This window comes from Felis catus, chromosome D4 (assembly GCF_018350175.1).
Source record: "Felis catus isolate Fca126 chromosome D4, F.catus_Fca126_mat1.0, whole genome shotgun sequence".
Lineage (NCBI taxonomy): Eukaryota > Metazoa > Chordata > Mammalia > Carnivora > Felidae > Felis > Felis catus.
In genome coordinates, this window is record NC_058380.1 from 47,304,476 (window position 1) to 47,323,031 (window position 18,556).

The window sequence follows — 18,556 nt, forward strand, 5'->3', positions numbered from 1 at the left end:
ACTCTGGAAAACAGTATGGAGGTTCCTCAAAAAATTAAAAATAGAACTACCCTACAACCCAGCAACTGCCCTACTAGGCATTTACCCAAGGGATACAGGGATGCTATTTCGAAGGGGCACATGCACCCCAATGTTTATAGCAGCACTATCAACAATAGCCAAAGCATGGAAAGAGCCCAAATGTCCATCGATGGATGAATGGATAAAGAAGATACACACACACACACACACACACACACACACACACACACACACACACACAATGGAGTATTACTCGGCAATCAAAGAGAATGAAATCCTGCCATCTGCAACTATGTGGATGGAACTAGAGGGTATTATGCTAAGCAAAATTAGTCACAGCAAGACAAATATCATATGACTTCACTCATATGAGGACTTTAAGACACAGAACAGATGATCACAAGGGAAAGGAAGCAAAAATAATATAAAAACAGGGAAGGGGACAAAACATAATAGACTCAAATATGGAGAACAAACAGAGGGTTACTGGAGGGTTTGTGGGAGGGGGGATGGGCTAAATGGGTAAGGGGCATTAAAGAATCTACTCCTGAAATCATTGCTGCACTATATGTAACTAACTTGGATGTAGATTAAAAAAATAAAATTAAATTAAAAAATTTTGAAAAAGATCAACGAAGTTGACATAGTTAAACTGACCAAAAGAAAAACATAAGACTCAAATTACTAAAGAATGAAAGAGAAGAAATTTCTACTGACATTATAGAAATTAAAATGTAAGAATATCATTAAAAACTATATGCCAAAAAATTAAATAACTTAGACGCAACTGGAAGATTCCTAGAAAGACACAAACTATGGAAACTCATGAAGAAGAAATTTAAAAACCTGAATAAGCCTGTAACTACTGAAGCCCAGGCCTAGATGGCTTCACTGGTGAATTCTATGAAATGCTGAAAGAAGAATTAATGCCAACTCTTTACAAACACTGCCAAAACAGAAAATGAGAAAATACATCCCAACTCGTTGTATGAGGCCAGTATTACCCCAGTTCCAAAATCAGAAAAAGGTATCACAAGATAAGAAGACTATAGTCCAATATCTCTTATGAATTAAATGCAAAAATGCTCAACAAAATACTAGCAAATGGATTCTAACAATATACATAAAAGATTATATAAATCATGACCAAGGGGCACTAATCTCAGGAATGGGAGGTAGCATTAACATCCATAAATCAATGTAATATACCGTATCATGAGAATAAAGAACAAACCCACAAATCATCTCAATAGACACAGAAAATGTATATGGCAAAATCCAACACCTTTTCATAACAAAAACATTCAACAAAGTACAAATGGAACTTCCTTCTATTGATAGAAGGGCATCTACCAAACAAACCAACACAGAATCCCACAGTCATCATACTTAACAATGAAGGACAAATGTTTTCTCTCTAAGATCAAGAAAAACAAGGATGTCTGATCTCACCACTTTTGTTCAACCTTGCACTGGATGTTCTAGTGATGGCAATCAGGCAAGAGCATACAGATTGGAAAGAAGTAGCAAAGCTATGACTATTTGCTGACAACAAACGTGTATATAAGAAAAGCCTAAGTCTCTAGGTCACCAAAAATCTTCCAGAACTAATTAAATTCAGCAAGAATACAAACAAAAAAATCAATACACAAAAACCAGTCCTATTTCCATACACTTGCAATAAAGAATTTGAAGACGAAATTGAGAAAACAATTCCATTTGCAATAGGATTAAACATAATAAAATATTTAGGAATAATTTAATAAAGCAAGGGCTAAAATTATGTTCTGCGATACTACAAAACGTCGTTGAAAGAAATTCAGAGTCTATGTAAAGATTAAAGGCATCCCAGTTTCATGGATCAGAAGACTTAATATTGTTAGGATGGCACATTCCCTACATCTTTTGATCTACAGAGTTAACACAATATCAAAATCCCAGCTGGCTTCTGTGCAGAAATTGATAAGCTGTTCCCAAGATTCATCTGGATGAATCAATTAAAACAGTCTTAGAAAAAAAAAACTGGAAGACTCATATTCCTGACACAAAATGCACTACAAAACTACAGTTGTCAAGACAGTGTGGTACTGATATCAAAAATAGGCACATAGATCAATGGAAAGGAATCAAGAGCCCATAAATAAACCCATATACCTATGGGGAATTGATTTTTGACAAGAGTGCCAGTACCAACCAATGGGAAATGAAGAGTCTTTTCAATAAATGGCACCAAGACAATCGGACAGCCACAGGCAAAAGGACGTTGAACTCCTATGTCACAACACATACAAAAAATTAACTCAAAATGAATCAAAGGCCTAAATGTAAGGGTTAAAACTACAAACTCCTAAAAGAAACATAGGTACTAATTTTTATACCTTTGGATTAGTTGGTGGTTTCTTACACATACCGCTAAATGCACAGACAACTAAACATAGGTAAATTGGACTTTATGAAAATTAAAAACTTTTTTGGGTTATAGAACATTATGACGAAAATGGAAAGACAAACTATAAAACCCACAGAGTGGGACATTTGATATGCAAATCATATATATGATAAAAAATTTGTATCAAGAATATATAAAGGACTCAAATTCAGTAGTAAGGAGCCAATGAATTTTAAAATGGGCAAATGTAAGAACAGACATTTCTCAAAAAGATATATAAAGGACCAATAGGCAACTAAAAAGATGTTTTATTTCGTGTTAAGCCATGTTAAGGCATGATATTAATGAAAACCAAAATCACAATGAGATACTTCACACCCACTAGGAGGACTATAACCATAGGGACGGATAATAACAAGTGTTGATGAGGATCTGAAGAAACTCTGTCATACACTGCTGGGAGAAATGTAAAATGGTACCCCCTCCTTTGAAAACAGTCTGTTTAAATACAGAGTTTCCAAGTGACCCAGGAATTGCACTCTTGGGTATATATCCTAGAGAAATGGAAACATGTTCACATAAAAACTTGTACATAAATGTTCATAGTAGCATTAATCATAATAGTCAAAAGGTGGAAAGTCAAATGTCCATCAACTGATGAATGGATAAAATGTGGTCCATTCATACAACTAAAAGTCATCCATCCATAAAAAGAAAGTAAGTTATGATTTGTGTTACGACAGAGAAGAATCTTGAAAACATGCCAAATAATAGAAGCCAGGCACAAAAAGCCACATACTGTATGATTCCATTCATATGAAATGTCCAGAATGAGCAAATACATAGAAACAGAAGGTGAGTTAATAATTGCCTTAGGCTTTTAGAGATGGAAGAAGTAGGGAGTGGCTGCTATTACATATGGGATTTCTCTTAGAGATGATACGATATTCTAAAATTGATTGTGTAATGCTTTCACAGTTCTGTGACTATACCAAAACCCTTGAATTGTACGCTTTTTATTGTACACCTTAAATGAGTAAACTGCAGGATATATTAATTACAGCTCAATAAAGTTGTTTAAAAAGAGAGGATAAGGCCTGCACACCTCCCACTGTTTTTTTACAGTTAGGTGCAACTAGGTTTAAAGCAATTCTGTACCCTGCTTCCTTTGTGATTTGTTGAATGAACATCTGTACCTTCTGTTTATATATAAAAATTTGTAGTACTCTTGCACCTATTTCCTCATCAGATAACCTGAGTTCTTTATATACTCAATTAGGAAAGAAAAGAGAAATTAGAAAAATATATGACTTAATACTGGAAGTTCTGCTCCGCTGCATGGAGATTATTCTGGAAAAAAAAAAAAAAAAACTGGGCAAGAACAGGAGAAATAGGCTGAATTCCGAATAGGTTACTGCTTCCAAGGACAAAGAAGGCACCATCTGTAACACGCATCTTTATTTAGCAATAAAGAGCTTGTTCCTAAGAGGAAAATACCTCTTGAACTAAACCAAATAGGCCCCTCTACCAGGAGAGGGGATTCGGCCTCCCACTTGACTCCCCAGAAGTGGATTTCACAAATCTACATGCAACCCAGAATTGAACCGCATTATCTACTCACAATAAAATTGTGGGCCTTAAGTACCCCATTTTTATTCCTTCATCTTGCCTGCCAGAGATTCTATTGATGAACCAAATAATAGAGGAAAATGTGAACGGCCTATGGCTGCTTCCTTGTCAAAAATGGAAAGAAAAAAAAAAAAGAAAGAAAGAAAAGATCTCCAATTACACACATTAGCCTTAATTTTGGCCTTTGGATGATCAGATAATGTTTCTGCCCATGAAATGAATTCTTGTGGCAAGTCCATGCTTTCCAGTGTCAAAAATAAAAGCTTCCAATTAACTGTCAAAAGCTTTTCCAGCATCTGGAGACAGGAGTAAATTGGAATCTTTTATATTGGTAGCTTTTGACATTATATTAAACAATCTTCTAGGGTTGTCATGGTCCATTCTTTGTATCTATCTCAAATGGTTTGTGTTTATCAATTGTTTTATTAGGCAATCTAATCTTTTAGCTCAATTTCGACATTTCTTATATTTGAGTAAAGTCGAGGGACCTTTTTGCTACCGTGCAATCATCTTCACATTGTTTTCAGGAGGACAAAGCCAGGGATATGTTTTAGAGTACAAGAGGGGTTTGTGTGTGTTTGTAGTTGGTGGTGATGGTGGTGGTGGTGTTTATGGTTTTTTTTGTTTGTTTGGTTTGGTTTTTGGGTTTTTTTTGGGGGGGGGCCTTTTCTTCCTTTAAAAAGTCAGTCCTGCTTAGGGTTACATGCTGTAGCCTCAGCACTAGCAACCAGAGTACTATCTAGACAATGAATCAGATACTGTAGATTGCTGTAATCTCTTCTACAAGGAAAGGTAAATATCAGAGCTATTGATCCACGCTTACGTACTTCTTTCTGAGCCTGAGATTTTTCTCTTGAAAATAGAAAATGCTGCATGGAAGCATTTCCCATTTCCCAGTATCTTCTCTACTCTCAAGGATTTTCTTTGTTTTACATTTGAAAAAGTAATCAAGTAACATAAATTTATGAGCTCAGGATTTTTCCCTTGCTCTTAACTCTAAAACTTTTCAAGAAGAGTTAGAAGCAAAGAGGCCTCTTTTTTTTTTTTTTTTTAATTTTATTTCTTCATATGTTAATATCTGGGGCTATTTTCTCATTTGATTTCTGTTTTCTTTGTTCCTCTTTCATAAGAATGTCTGCATTTACCACATTTAACTTGTGTTCCTTTTGGATTCATAAACGCATATATTTTTCTTTAATCAAACTTCGTGTTCCCTGGGAAGCTAAAAATTATTCCAGGCTGAGTGTATTCTGTATTAACAAAAATATATATATAGTGAAATCATTTGTATTCATTTTTCAGAATACTTCTCAGCCCAGTTTTGAAAGTCTTTACATTATTGGATTTGTTCATTTGAATTTTTTTCACTAATGTAATTCAAATATGCAGACGACCAACCATATAGATGTGAAAAGAACCGGAGCAATCATACCTAGAAGGGAGAGGAGTGATTCCTTTAGAGCAAATAAGTAAAGAGAAGCAGTGTGAAGGCATAAGCTCCCTGGTGCTCTTCCTCCCAGTCTCTGAGCACTTTCGGGCTGAACCAGATGAGGCTTTTCACCTGATCTGGTCCACCTTGCTGGGCCAGAACACACTCTAGGGCCAGAAATAACTGGTAAATATCAACCAGTTATTTACACAGAGTCTCCAGGTCCCCTGGGAATGTGGGTGGACAAAGGCGTGTGTGAACTAAGGAGGTGCCAGTCTGTAGCCAGGAGTTATTGGTCCAAGAGCGAAGAGAAGTCGTAAGTACCCATCAGAGTAATGTAGTCAAAGCCAGAGGAGAATGGAAAGAGTTCAGAAACAGAGCGCAGACGGGTCAGAATCAGCAGTTAGGGAAGAGGCCATGAAAAAGTTGAGATGATAACCTGCATTTGTCCCTGGCTCTGGCTGCATGTCCTCAGGGGGAGATGTGAGGGTTTAAAGGGACGAGGCAGGGTCAGCTACCACCCACCCCTGGACCTCTCCTCAGTCCTGACAGTAAGGGAACACCGCCAGGGGCACTGTGGCTCCAAAGGTAAAACAGTGCCTGGTGTTGTGGCTTAGCCTCGCCATTCCTCTCTTGCTCCACCAAAGATCCCCTTTCATATACTTTTGGAGGCTCCAAAAGTATATGAAAACCCAAAAGTTGGAGGGGTTCAAAGCCTCCAACCCCTGCCTCCAACCTCCCCTCCCCATCAGTCATTAACACACTGATGTCCCTGGGATGCTGCTTCTAATCCACCTGCATCTCACATTCCTCCTTCCATTGTGTTTCCTCCTCCTGGGATTTTCCTTTCCATCCGCCTTCTCCTAGAGACTATGCGGGTCGAAGGTCTTCTATAAAACTCTCCCTACCCCTTCATCATCCTCCAAGTCGCCAGCCATCCAAGATTCAACCTCCTTTCTCCTATAAAGAAAAACAAACGTGACAATGTTGGGGATGGGCAAGGTTGAAATGATTTAGTATCTCAATAATTATAGCTCTCCCTTGAGCCTTTTGTATGGAAATACGCAGCGTGTTTCTCTAGCAATTTAGGTTATGTTTCAGAAGGCTAGTTAATTTCCTACCAGCCTATGTTCCTAAATTATTCTTAACCCCAAAGTGTATGATGAGGAACCAGAACCCCATCTTTCTTTATATTTTTTTCTACATAAGGCAGCTCTTTGAGGAACTCTTTATACTTATTAATATTTTTCAGTGATGCCAGGGTACCATACCTTCCTTCTCCATGGGGTGAGGTTGTTGAAAACTCAGAAGATGATGTAATAGCTAACGTTTATGGGGCACTGACTATATGGGTCAAATGCTGAGGTAAGTACTGTATTGCATGGACTATCTCATTTAATCCCCACAACTATTATCCTCATTTTATACATGAGGAAACTAAGGCTCACAGAAATTCATTAACCTGCCCAAGAGAGTGGGATAGCCAAAATTCAGGGGAAAAAAATTTGAGGGAAAATGAGGAGAAACAATGCTTTTGAAAGGGAATTACTAACAATAATAAGTGACATAATATGCTGCAGGGCTCATGTTAGTAAGGTGGTGGCCCGGAAGCCTCTCTGCATTGACATAAGGGTATTTCCCTTGATTTAGGGATGGCACAATACTGGGTCAAGGCATTGGCAAGCTTCCTTCCAGATGGAGTAAATGAATGAGACCTGGAGGGCTTCTGGCAGCAGGCAGAACTTTAGAGAATAGAAATGTGCTTTCTGCAAGACCCATTTCCACCCCTGAATGCTCCATGCCCTGGATGTGGACCATACACTCAAAGGAATTGTAGCTACAGTCAGGAGCACTGGCCTGGTTTAATTCTTTAGTACAAGAGTGGAGGCCTTGGCTAAAAGAATTTCTGGGTTTGAGCTGCCGATACTTGATCAGTCAAGTGGAGAGTTCACGTACGGCCTTCAGTACTGGGTATAACACAGAAAGCCCACAATATTTGGTCTTAATACTGTCATCGTTATGATCACTGGGGAACCATGGATAAGAGTATGGACTCTGGAGTCAGACTGCCTGGGGCTTAAATTTAGTAAGTACTACCTACTACAGTGTACCCTTGAGTAAACTATTTAACATTTCTCTTCCTCCATTTGTTTGAAAAATAGAGGTAATAACAGCACCAATTTTATCAGATTTCTCTGAGGAGCCAATGTAAGTAAACTAATACTTTTGCTTGGCACATAGCTGGCACTCCATAAATATTAACTAGTCTCATTATGATTGTCATCACTATTGACCATCATCTCTGATCCAGGATTTGGGGTGACAGGAAGTGACTGGATGGGAATATGCTGAGCTCCAGCAACAAAGATGACCATGCAATAGGCATGTAAGCTAAACTCTCACCAACCAGACCCCCATTCTCAGACGATAACTCAGAGGGCTCACCCACTTCCCTTATCATTTCTGCCTAGCACAGGCCCTCATTACTTCCTACTTGTGTTATTGCAAACTCCTCCAGGCTGGTCTCCCCAAGTCTGGTCTTTCTTCTCTATCAATATGGCTAGCAGACCAATCTTTCTGCCTGAGGTCAGAGTTCCTATCATACAGCCTATCTTCTTCAGCCCTGGACCCCTTGTACTAGACCTCACACTGGGGAGATGCCAAACGAAGGTTTTCCAAGATCACTGTGAGTTCCCTTCACCAGCTGGGAAATGATGTCAGTAATATAAGAAAAAGAGGGACTCTGGCCATAGTAATGGTGGTTAATAGTGGTAAATTCCACTGTGCTCTGCTTCCAAAGCACTTTGATATGCTGCTCTAGGAGGGAGGCAAAGCAGGCAATAACGCCATTTTAAAGGGAAGGAAACTAAAGATTGATTACAGAGATAACATGACTCAGCTAAGGTACAACTTCATTTGATAGTTCAAACTGGGTCCCAAAGCACCTCAGCTGGTTTCACTTCGTCTCTTTTCCACAACCACTCAGAAAACACCAAATTACATTTCCTGATGCATTGTGCCAGTGTGATTAGAAGGATCATGGTCAACATTTCTTGAGTACTTTCTAAGTGTCAGGAACCATGGTAAGCATTCTGCATGGGTTATATAATTCGATTCTCTCAATAGCCACAGTTGCCCATTTTTCAAATGAATAAACATGAAACTTGCAGATATTAAATTACCAGCCCAGGGTAACTCAGTGATGCCAAGTGAACAGAGAAGGGCTATAAACACCTGTGCTCTCAACTATCTGCCTCCTCGGCCCCTGGATTCTTTAAGCTTTGTGCCAGTAACCAGAGATGGCCCTATAATTTGGGTTGTTCCTACAACAGTTAAATCCAACACAAAAATTACTTAATAACTTGAAAATGCATTTAAATTATGCTTTATAGTTTTGAATCTATCATTTGACCAAATTCTTTTTTCATTACTCAGATTTTATTTACACATTTTTCCACCTGAGAATTCCTTAACTAAAATATTAAATATATTTTCCCTACAAACATTTTGTAATGAGTGGTGTTGTTTTGTTCATACAACTTTGGATTCCTAATTCTTTCTAATTTTATAGGTTTATCATGGTTCCAGGACATTCTCGCCTAAACCATAGTTTTTCTGCTTAGTACCAAAGCTACCAAGGGTATTTTCGTAACACTTCATCAATTGTATTTCTTTTTTTGATTTGTATATTTTTCCATTTGAATATATTTTATACATCAAAAAGACTAACCCAGTCTCTTACTCATGGCACCTTTTAAAAACAGTTTGTTAGTTGACACTGATTACTGATGGGTTTGTATGTACCAAAATTTTAATGTTTATGGAATTAAATCAATTGATATTTTTCTTCATGCTTTTCACCATTGCTGTTATGCTTAGAAAGTCCTTTCCTATCCCTCAGAGAGAATCTGCCCACACTGTCTTTAGTGATTTCTATGTTCTTTTTGCTTATCCTTCCTTCCCTGTCCCTTCCTCCAGCCACTCTCTCTCCCTAGTCATCATTTATCTTTTTCCCTCCCTCTCTCTCCTTCCCTTATTCTCTTCCTATTCTCTTATCATTTTTTTTAAAGTTTATTTTTGAGAGAGAGACACTGAGACAGAGAATCCCAAGCAGGTTCTGCACTGTCAGCGCAGAGCCCAATGTGAGGTTCAAACTCATGAACTGTGAGATTGTGACCTGAGCTGAAATCAAGAGTCGGGTGCTTAACTAAGCCACCCAGGCACCCTATTATTTTATCATTTAACTTTTATCTGATATTGATATAAATCATGAGATAAGGATGAACACTTCTATTTTGCCAAAATAGTAAACCAATAGTATGTATGCACTAACTCTTGAATAACTCCTAGACCCCCCTTCTGGTTTCTTTCATCACTTTATTATATACCAAATTCTTCTTTATTTGCAGATTTTTTCAGGGTCATAGTTCTGGGGTCATTATTCTTATATCAGACAACACTGTATTTTTATGTTCTTATAATAAATTCCATTTGGTCATAATCTATTATTCTTTTAATATATATCTGTATAGGATTTGTTAGCATTTTAGTTAGATCTTTTGTTTTGTGTTTATTCATGAGTGAAATTATGTATAGTTCAGTGTGCTTATGTGGGAAGAGTGCCTTTATCAAACTGAATTATTAGCGGCAATGAATAAGCAAACAGCAAAACTTTTCTAACATAGTACAAAAACACAGAAATTATATGGTCCTTAAAAGAATATTTGTTCATAAAACTGTGGCCAAACATTTTTCTCCTGTTTCTTCATGGTTTTTTATGAACTTAAGTTTGCTACTTCTACATCATTTTGGTAATTCATCATTTCTCTGAAAATGGCTGACACATGTGCTTTTATATGCTTACTTGGTCCTAGTTTTACATTCACTATTTGTTTTTTTTCATCTCATTAGTTTTTTATTGATAATGCTATGTATGCGTTAAGCTATTTAAAAGAGGAATTTCTCTCCAAAAGGACCAGATTTTGAAATCATTCATGAGTTCTACTGTTTTATAACCCTAATTCATCAATTGCTGATTTTACTTTTATAATTATCTTCTTTTCCATGAACTTATTCTTGGTTTTTCTGATTTCTCCATTTAATCCTCATTCATTCATTTTCATTTTTCTTATTTAATCATAGCATTAAAGATGTATCTATAAGTATAGATGTGGATATATCCTCAAGTTTTGATATATATTAACAATTTATAATGATAGTTTTGATCTCCCTTTTAATCCAATAGTTACATAGAAAGTTCTTTTACAATTTCTTTTTTTTTTTTATATAGGCTTCACACCCAGCATGGAGCCCAACACAGGGGCTCATGACCCCTGAGATCAAGACCTGAGCTGAGATCAAGAGTCAGACGCTTAACCAAGCATCCCCTTTTATAATTTCTAGTGGAATTGTCTTTCTTTAACTGTTGTATTCAGAGAATTTGACCAGTGAACTTTTACACTTGAAATTAATTTTTTTAAATTTTCTGTGATACACAAAGGCTCCTAAATTCTAAACAAATACCAATCTTAAGATAGTGATCAAATTCTCTATGTTCATATTGATTCAATCCTTTTGCCAACTTAATATGTGAATGTCCAAAGAGATCTAAGAGATCTAACAACATTTTGTACACTTGTGTCACTGATGATTTCTTCTGGTGCTTTGCGCACACATATTTTATGTTATACACTGACACATTTCACCAGTGACTGTATCTTTTATAATGTTAAATTATTTTTTTTTCCTACTAAAATGCCTTTTACTTTATTTCTGTTTTTTGACTTAACATCTTTGCTGCTCCTACTTCCATTAGGTTTCATTGGCAGGGTGAGGCCTTGCCCAAAGAGTTATCTTCTACCTTTCCAAGTTCATTTATTTTAGGTATATCACTAATATCATGTACTTGCTTTTGTAGTAGGGTTGTTTGCCAGTGTTTATAGTAAATATGTTTGACACTTCTGCATTATCTTCTTAATTTCTCTTTTTCCTCTTTCTTGCTAAGTTCACTATTTTTTTGCCTTTGGTTGAAAAAAAGCAATGTAAAATGTATGAATTAACTTGCCCGATCTACTGAAGATTAAGGTAATTATTAACCTATTTTTCATAAGAAATTAAAAATTGAAATGCTAGCTATGACTCCTCTCTAGGTGAGAGAAGGCATTTTGTGAGCTTTTAAGTTCCTCTCACTACTAACCACATATTTTTCCCAGTCTTTGTTACTGAATGTGAGAACTTAGAGCTAACTCATTGCCATTCTTTCTAGGTCAGTTAACTTTTTCTTTTCTGTAGGCTCCACACCTAGTGCAGAGCCCAACACAGGGCTCAAACTCATGACCCTGAGATCAAGATCTGAGCTGATATCAAGAGTCACATGGTCAACCAACTGAGCCATTCAGGCACCTCTATATTTGTTTTTATCTCAAAAGTTATTTTGGTATTTTCCTTCAACCTTTTAAATAAAATAAAATTCGTCTCTTAAGTAACAACCATATTCATAGATGCTTTTTTTTTTTTCTATGTCACACTACCATTTCTCAAATATCTATAGTGTGCCAGGGCCTGTGCTGTCCATTTTACAGACATTATAACTAATTCTTACAAGAACCTATGAAAGCAATTATTCTGCTTCACAGATGAGGAAAGCGAGACTCAGATAATATGTATTTCTGGTGAGTCACCATCAAGTGGCTGATATGTAAGGCAGTGATTTTGTTGCAATACCTAAATACTGCAACAGAACAAGGAACAGGGCACACTAGGGGGACAGAGAGAGGAGTGACTTAGTATTCATGCAGGGGATGAGTGAGGAGGTAGTGAGGAAGGCTTCACCAAAGAGAAAACACTTTAGTTGAGTCATGATGTATGAACCATTTCCCAGGAGAATAAGAAGGAAAAGCCATTCTGGGCCCAAGGAACATCTGTAAACACCAGGAGTAAAAGCAGTGTCGGTGTGAGAAAACTGTAAGTATGTGGCTGGAGTGCAGGTGCTTTTATGGCCACAGCAGAAGGTGAATTTGGAAGTGGAAGCAGGGGTCATATTTTGAAGGAGCTTTTGTGTCATGTTGAGGAGCCTGAAACTCATCCTGTAAATGATGGGGAACAACCAAAGGATATTAAGCAGGAAAATGACAATCCAGTTTGATTGTGGAAAGATCATTCTATGCAATAAATATAAAAGTTGGACTTGGGATGGCCTACGACTAAAGGCAAAGAGGTCTGTGAGGAGGTCCCGATTAAAGCAATTGTCGCAGGAATGTTTGGAGCTCTCCTGAATAAAACTGTCACCTGCTGTTTCCCTTTCTGCCTTGACTGTCAAGAAGTTCAAAGCCATATTTAATCCTCATTTACAGTAACTGTATGAGCCCTCTGAATGAGTATAGTTTTTTCACCTCCATTTCATGGTGTAATTGTTTTCGATTGCTGCTGTAACAAATTACAACTTATTTAGCAGCTAAAGATGACATAAATGGGTAATCTCACTATCTCCATGTGTCTGAAGTCTATGACAGGTCTCACTGGGCTAAAATCAAGGTGTCTCAGGGCTGTGTTCCTCATTAGAGGCTCTGGGGAATGATCTGCTTCCAAACTCATTCAGTTTCCACACAGTAGTAGAAGTGAGGTCCCAGCTTCCTTGCTAACTGTAAGCCCGGGGTTGGTTCTCAGTCTTCAAATCCCTACCTGCATTCCTTGATGCGTGGTCCCCTTCCGAAGCCATCAACAGCGGGTTGGGGTCCTTCTTGTGCTTTGAGTATCTCTGACCTCCCCACCCCCCCACCTTCTGCCACGTCTCTCTGACCCTTCTCCCTGCCTCTTCTCTTTTTAAGGGCTCATGTGATTACACCAAGCCCATCAGGTAACTCAGGATACTCACTGTGTTTAGAAGTCAGTGGATTCAGAACTTCAACTCCATCTTCAAAGCCTCCTCACAGCATACTCAGATTACTGTTTAATTAAATTCCAGGTAATGGGGATTTTGGAGGGACATCAATACCAAACATGGTTTTAGTTTTTGATTTCCATTTCAACAGTTTTATTGAAGGGCCTTGATAAAAGGCATCATAAGCCTTTTTTAGAAAGGAATAAATTTTTTATTCTTCTTTATTATGTTGACTCTTTTGGAAATAAAAGTAAATATTGTTACTGCAGAAAGTTTGGAAAATAAAAATGGAAAAAATCAATCACAACCAACCATAAACCCATCACCTATATATGGCCACTGTTAGTATTTATATTTTCTGTCTCATTTTCTTCTTCTCATATTCATAAAAGCTGAAGTTCAAACTACATGTGTAGTATTCTACTTCTTAAGTTAATGTCAGGTTGGGAGCAATTTCTAGCATTTAATACTTACATAATTGCCACACAATATTATAGTGAGTATATATACTTTATTTTTTATTATTTTTTTAGAGAGAGAAAGAGAGCATGAGCAGGGGAGAGAGACAGAGTGGGGGGAGAGAGAGGGAGAGGGGAGAGGGAGAGGGAGAGGGAGAGGGAGAGGGAGGGAGAGGGAGAGGGAGGGAGAGGGAGAGGGAGGGAGAGGGAGAGAGGGAGGGAGGGAGAGGGAGAGGGAGAGAGAGAGAGAGAGAGAGAATCTTAAGCAGGCTCAATGCTCAGCACAGAGCCAGAAATGGGGCTCAATCCCACAATTTTGGGACCTATGCCAAAATCAAGAGTCAGGTGCTCAACCAACTGAGCTACCCAGGTGCCCCTATACTGTACTTTTTAAAAGTGCATGGGATGTTGCAAATTTCTCGTTATAAATAACATTGAATTACACATTTTTACTTTGTTGGAATTTTGGATTTTTTCCTGGATATATACTGAAGTGTTGAGTTGGGGTATTATGTCAGTCTTTTTAAAAAGTATTCCTTATATTCTAAAATATGCTTGTAAACCAACAGGTTTTTAACATATGAAGTCAGAATAAGCAGCTGATTATGACTATATAATTATGATTATATGTCTATCACTTACAATTCCATTGCAAAGATGCAAAAAAAATATTTCTGCAGAGTCATCTTTTCTCATAATATAGCTCCCATTTCTGAATATACTTGAGACCTACTATAATAAACCTCGATTTACAAAAGCCACTAAAGGATGTGGTAGTCATTATTTCTGTTCACCAAATATTGCCTGCTCTCTTTAGAGGCATATCATAAGATTTCATTTCTCTGTTCCCTTGGGTTTGAGGTAGTGAGCTATTTGATTTGGCCGATTACAGATAATGTAACTGAACAAGTGTGTCACTTATTGGTTGAAAGCTTAAGAGCTACTATGTGATTAGCCTTACACTCTTTACTTGTCCCTTAGAGATTTGCTATGCTCCAGACTGTGGTTATTCTCCTAGTTTAGGATCTGGAGATGGTACAAGGTAGCAGAGCCCCTTGAAAAGACATAGTGTGAAAGAGAAATACACCTTCCTTCTTTAGTCCACCAGGATTTTAGGATTGTTTGTTGCATAGCGTAATCTCTCCCCATAATCTCCATTATGAGTAGATAACCAACAAAAATTAGTACACAGAAATGAGCTCCTACCATAACAAAAATGTAGCATTAACTAGAAACTGTTGAGGAAACCATCCATGGAGCTGGAAGAACGGTGATCCATGTTTTTTGGTATGTTTTCATGTGCGATATCTCAGAATGCATACTGTATACCGAACAAAACTGGAGAACTAAGGGAGGAAGTTGGAAAACAGAATGTTAGGAACGTGCTGGCTGCTACCGGCTCTATGTGACAAGGCGAGATCAGCTTATGGTAGAGGTATGCTACGGAATGAATTGGTTGGTTTACAAGCTAGACTAAAAAGGAAATAGGTCACAAATTCAAGGGCTTGTGGTGTTAGAAGAAATGGCTACTCCCCATACTTAAATAGTAAAATATGTAATTGAGAAGGGGTTTTGAGCAACAAAGGTTGATTCAAACTCTGCCGTGCATCTAAAACTAAATTAAGGATAATGGCAACAGGGTTAAAAGGTAGTGGTAAAAGCTCTGAGCGGGTTTAACGTGTGTACCCATTTCCTGTTGCTTCTGTGACAAATGACTACAAACTTGATGGCTTAAAATAATGCAGATCTACTTGTATAGTTCTGATAGTTTAAATGGCTCTTTCTGGGCTAAAATCAAAGGGTTGGCAATACTGTGTTCCTTTCTGGAGGCTCATGGGGACAATCCATTTTCTTACCTTGTCTAGTTTCTAAAGGCTGCCCACATTCCTTGCCTCATGGCCCCCTTCCACTTTCAAAGCCAGCCATGGCTGGTCAGGTCTTTCTCCTATCACATGACTCGGACTCTGACACTGACTTTCCTTCTGCCTCCCAATTCTGCTTTTTTTAAAATTATTATTTATTTTTAAGTTAGTTGCCATACAGCCTATTCTGCTTTTAAGGACCCACCTGATTACATTGGACCCACCTGGATAATTTAGGATACTCTTCCTGTTTTAAGGTCAGCTGATTCACAAACTTAATTCTCCTTTACCACATAACAGCATAGTTACAAGTGTAGGGATTAGGATGTAAACATCCTTGGGGGACACTTATTATACCTACCACACACTGACATCTAGAATATCCTTTAAAATGAACAACATTGTTTAGAGCAGAGAGATAAAAAGTGTTGTTCTGAACACCTGACCAGCATAAGACACACACACTGACATCAGGGAAGTGAATGCGTGAAAGAAGGGAAAGGCATGGGAGTGAGGAAGCAAAGACACTCATCAAATAGGAAAGGAACTGTCATGTGTTTTGGTACATGACACTGAAATCAAAGAGAAAGAAATCCAATGAAGTTCTTGAGAGAATTATCTTGCCCCCCCAAATCAACCTGAAATAAAAGAGAACATGACAGTTCATGACTTAAGGTAACACTGAGACTTTTGCCATCATTTGTTAGAATGTAAGCTAAGAAGTCTGCCTAACCCCAAGGGCCGTATAGTCCCTGATACCCACTTCAAACGTGGCCATGGAAGGTCATAGAAAGTGAGACTGGACTGAGCCAAGGACCATAAGTATAATGAACCAGGAAGCCCCTCTTCTACCAGAAGAGGCACTTGATAACATCTACCCAGTGAGACTTCTGAGTGGCAACAACCCAGTAATTGAGGTATGCCTCCTGTCTGTTCACTACCCAAGCAAGAGTGTTCATTGAAATTATCCAGGTCCTGTTTTATCACTGTCACTGGGTGTGGGTAGGTGGGTGAGTAAAGAGGTTGATAACCTGCAATTTTAGGTACAGGTCTCTAGATCACCAGGAGCTATATCTGGACTATATGTTGCATCATTCTTGATATGAAACTACCAGAGATTCTGGACTTTGTGATTGGTGCTATGACTGGATGGATTTTGGGTTGTCTCCCTTAAAGGAGCAGGGACAGAGAGTGTATTTTACCTGCGGGGAGGAGAGAGGAGCAAAAGTTTGGTAACTGAAAGGGCAGAATGTGATCATCATTAGTGCTGCTCACTAATATCCAGTTCTTATTTCCTTCCACCCATACAGAAGATTGATCGTCTCAGCCCTTTTTGGTTGGGCAGGACAACAGGAGTAGTTCCGAACACTGGATCTCCATTTCCAGGTCAGCATACTTAATTTCTTGTCCAAGTGTCTCCTGAGTTCTCTTCCCCATGCTGGAGTGATCCTAGAAGCATGTGTGAAGACCGAGCTTCTACCAAACTTCCAGACTTTCCTGACCAACCCACTTTGGACAAATAATTTGAGGAATAAATATGTTTGTGATGACTGGGAAGTTAATTGCTACTGCAACATAAACCAGCCTATCCTGACTGATACAGAATACAAAGACTTTTTGGTTTTACTTTGTAAAAGTTTTATCCTGATGTATCTTTAAACATCCCCTAAGATATTTCAGTAAGAATTCACATACAGGCCCGTTCTGTTTATACAACATGTTCTTAGAGTACACCTATTAGAGAAAGTAAGCTGTATCTTCCCTGTTGCCTTCTTCACTTATATGCATTTCAATAAATATGTAACAGTGATAAAGAGGAGAAGAGTTTGTAGGAAAATCAGATTAATTATATCTGGGATAGCCCTGCCCTTCATCGCATTAATCAGGCAAAGATTTTTGTTGTTGTTGTTATAGTTTATTTATTTATTTTGAGAGAGTGAGTATGAGTGGCAGAGGGGCAGAGAGAGAGGGAGGGAGAGACAGAATCCCAAGCAGGCTCCACTTTGTCAGCATGGGGCCCAATGTGGGGCTCAGAGTCACAAACTGTGAGATCATGACCTGAGCCGAAGTCAGACACTTAACTGACTGAGCCACCCAGGCACTCCCAGGCAAGGATTTCTTAAACACGGATTATCAGCTCTATTTAATTATGAAACAGAAGTTTAAGACTTGGGTCTGTCAACTGAGCACTTCTTGAAGGCTGCAGGAGGAGTGAAAAACCAACTGCATCAAGCAGCCCCTGGGTTGGGTCACAAGGGTCAGGACTTAATTATGTTACATACAGAGGGAACTGAAGAGTAAATCTCAAATTATCAAAAATCACAGAGACTAAATCTATGATCATGGTGAAGGTAAAGTCAGGAACAGTAGGGAAAGTGATAAAATGTAGGTAATTGCACAACTGCAGCTAAATAAAAATGCTGACCTGGTGTAGCAACAAGATGAGAAGGTACAGGCTTTTCCTGTCGTGAACAGAGCAGAGAAAATGGGACTTTCTTTTATCAGGGGTCCAGGTTAAATACATAGGTATTAGGCAAACGGTGTCCTACCATTTGGACAATGCTACTCTCTTAGTATAATGGACGCGTTTCTACAGTGATTGCTTCGGATTGTCAATATCCTGGGACTTCCATGATTTCACCAGAAAAGACTGGTCTTCATCTCACATGAAAAACTGATCGCAGAGAAGCCAAAAGGAGTACAGGATTGTCCCAAAGAAGAAGGAAAAAGGAGGAGGAGGAAGAAGAAGCAGAGCAGAAGGAAGGGGAGACGGTAAAGGAAAAGAGACGAATGTCTAAAAAAAAAAATTCAAAGGAAAGAAAAGCTTCATCAGTTCTGGGAAATCTGAAGACCAAATTAGGGACACTGCTGAGAGAGCCGAGGGACAGG

The 18,556-nt window shown here is 38.3% G+C and overlaps 1 long non-coding RNA gene across 2 annotated transcripts in view; it reads right to left on the reverse strand.

The window, feature by feature from the left end:
- Positions 1-2,687: 2,687 nt before the first annotated feature.
- Positions 2,688-18,556, reverse strand: part of LOC123381570 — a 30,467-nt gene continuing 14,598 nt past the window's right edge. The window contains exons 2-4 of one of the 2 annotated variants that reach the window (XR_006588722.1): positions 15,012-15,151; positions 13,342-13,582; positions 2,688-6,428 (exon numbers count right to left, since the gene is read on the reverse strand). This is a non-coding gene — a long non-coding RNA (uncharacterized LOC123381570). Of the gene's footprint in view, positions 6,429-13,341; positions 13,583-15,011; positions 17,664-18,556 lie in introns of those variants that run through there. The other variant, XR_006588721.1, reaches the window with a different exon arrangement.